The 2,500-nt window shown below is 33.3% G+C and overlaps 1 protein-coding gene across 1 annotated transcript in view; it reads right to left on the bottom strand.

The window, feature by feature from the left end:
- Nucleotides 1-2,500, bottom strand: part of LOC113827630 (ras-related protein Rab-32B) — a 9,894-nt gene that overhangs the window by 164 nt on the left and 7,230 nt on the right. Inside the window, exon 7 of the mRNA XM_070143944.1 lies at nucleotides 1-2,500. This exon is cut by the window's left edge and continues 164 nt beyond it; it is cut by the window's right edge and continues 435 nt beyond it. The gene's annotated coding sequence lies outside the window, so the exon portion shown is untranslated.

Here is a 2,500-nt window from a genome sequence, read left to right as displayed (position 1 = left end):
TAATATACATTCTTCTAAAAAAATACAAACATGCTTGCTAAAATAGGTTTTCCCTCTTTCTTATTAGACGAGACAGATATATGGATAAACATTGAGTACTTGGCCAAATGCACAGTAAATCTTATCATACAGAAACCTCAAGCTCAATTACTGTCAAAGCATATGTCATGTAGTAACTAACCGCTTCCTTGAGGTAGTGTGTGAGTCTGATGGGAAAAATAAAGAGTATTTTCTATTCATACTAATAGCAACAGGGAAATGGAAACTACAGTGCACAAATTCTATTACTTTGAAAAGCTTTCTTTACGCTGAAACTACACAAAAACTACAGTGGTGATTACAGCTTAAATGTGCCAAAGCTGATTTCCATACTATGAGGTAAACAAGTGATTAAAAGTAGAAACAAATGAAACAATTCACTTTCCATATAACTAATGTGACAACACAACTACTTACATGAACACAAATTGTATCAACTGCAGCAAATCTAATAAAGCCTAAATATTTTAAGGGATTGAATGCAGTCTTATAGAACTACTATAAAGTGTTTTACCAAATTTACTTGTCAACAGGAATTTGTGCTTTAAGTGACAACAAGGATTTTGAAAATTAAACCTTACTTTACATATTTACCAGATCTATCACCCCGAACAATCAGTCTCATTTCTGTGAAATGATCCGTTGATCCTTCAACACAACTTCCACTTATTATTCATCATGATGACGAAGTGAACTATCAACAAATAACAATCAGGTACAAAGTGCGTACGCAATTAGCATATGATACCTCTTAATTCAGGATAACCTCATGAGAAGCTGCATTACTCCAAAGTCAGATACAATTATCACAGATGAACTGTTCTGTATTGCACACATTCAATTTATTCAAATGATTTACTGCACATGTTCCCTTTTACAATTTGAAATAGATCTCTTGTTACTCCCCAGAGCATAAATGGTAGTGTCTGCCAACCTAGACTGTGATAGGATGACAGACTACCACAATCTACAATTGCCATATCATATATCTATATCAATATACTCTTCATACAGTGTGAGTTCAATTTTTTTTTTTAATTTTAAAACCCATTATCACAGACTGTAAGCCACTGACCATAAGTTGATCAAAAGTTCAACCATAAGAAAATGTAAACTGCTCTATATATGAATAAAATTGCAGAACAGACTGTCCTCCCTAAGACCAAAGAAAATAAAAAGTACTGCTTAAGCAGTATAAAATGGGAAAAAATTAAATGTACATGGAAATATAGAAAAGAAAGATGGATGAAATCAAGAACTTGATATCACTTGGCAATTTGCATGCATTCAGTTAAAACCCTACTGGCACCACAGAGCAATAGGATGATAAGCATTTCAGCAGTTAAAAAGCACTGAGACTGAAATTATCATAAAACTATTTTCTTTTAACTACTGAATGGCACTCAATACAAGCAGAGAGAGAACATCAATCAGTTCCAATCAACTATATTCCTCTAGATGCACTATGCTGTCCATCAAAAGCTGCTGTTGCATCTGATATCCACAGACTTACATGGTAAAAATGTATTCAAATTTATTCATTGGGGCACTTGGGGCTTGGACTTACAACCACATTTCATTTACAAAATATTCTTGGTTAAGACACTAATGATGATATTTAGATGCTTTGATTGTCTGCTCCACTATTAATGATTTATATATATCAGTTATCATTATTGGGAGTTTCATATACAAGGTGGTGACATATCATCAGTTCTTGTTTATTGCATTAGCTGGTAGCTACCTTAATTTGCAGATAACTGACTTCAATAACAATTTTACTTTTAACTTAAAAGGACCTGTTATAAAATGCTGATACAAAAGGTATACAAATATACCATTCTATTAGACACCAGCACCAGTTAAATGTTTTTATATTTTTGGGAGATCCAAACATATTAGTACATAGATGTTGCCAAAGATCAATCATCTACGATTCATGAGTAAATGTACAATTGCAATATCTTTAACTGAGTTTCATATGCACCAAACTTCTGATATTTCAGGTAAACCTTTATGCAAGTAGTAACACCTTTTCCTTGTAGATACAATTATCTGGAGAAAAATATATCAGTTATTTCAAAAATAACCTCTGATACACTTTCTGTTGTGTATCACAACACACAAAGAAAGCACTCTGAGAGAGGCTTGTAAATGGGAATCTTGCAAGACAAAGCATGTCTTCAGTATTCCCTGATTCACCAAAACCTATGGCAAGGCCACCATGGGATCACTTCCCACACAACAGTCACCTGGCAGTACGAGACTTGTAACTGGACGGTCAATGAGGTTTACAATCAGGCACTTAGCTACCTTTCAGGTAACCAATAATGAAGAATATGGTCTAAAACATTCATATACAACTCAATTTGTAATAAATGAAGAAAAGGAATCTTAAAAATATCAATGCTCTGATGTACAAATATACATAAAAATCCCATATATGAATAACCTTAACACA

This window comes from Penaeus vannamei, chromosome 31 (genome assembly GCF_042767895.1).
Source record: "Penaeus vannamei isolate JL-2024 chromosome 31, ASM4276789v1, whole genome shotgun sequence".
Classification (NCBI taxonomy): domain Eukaryota; kingdom Metazoa; phylum Arthropoda; class Malacostraca; order Decapoda; family Penaeidae; genus Penaeus; species Penaeus vannamei.
This window is presented reverse-complemented; position numbering and strand designations above follow the sequence as displayed.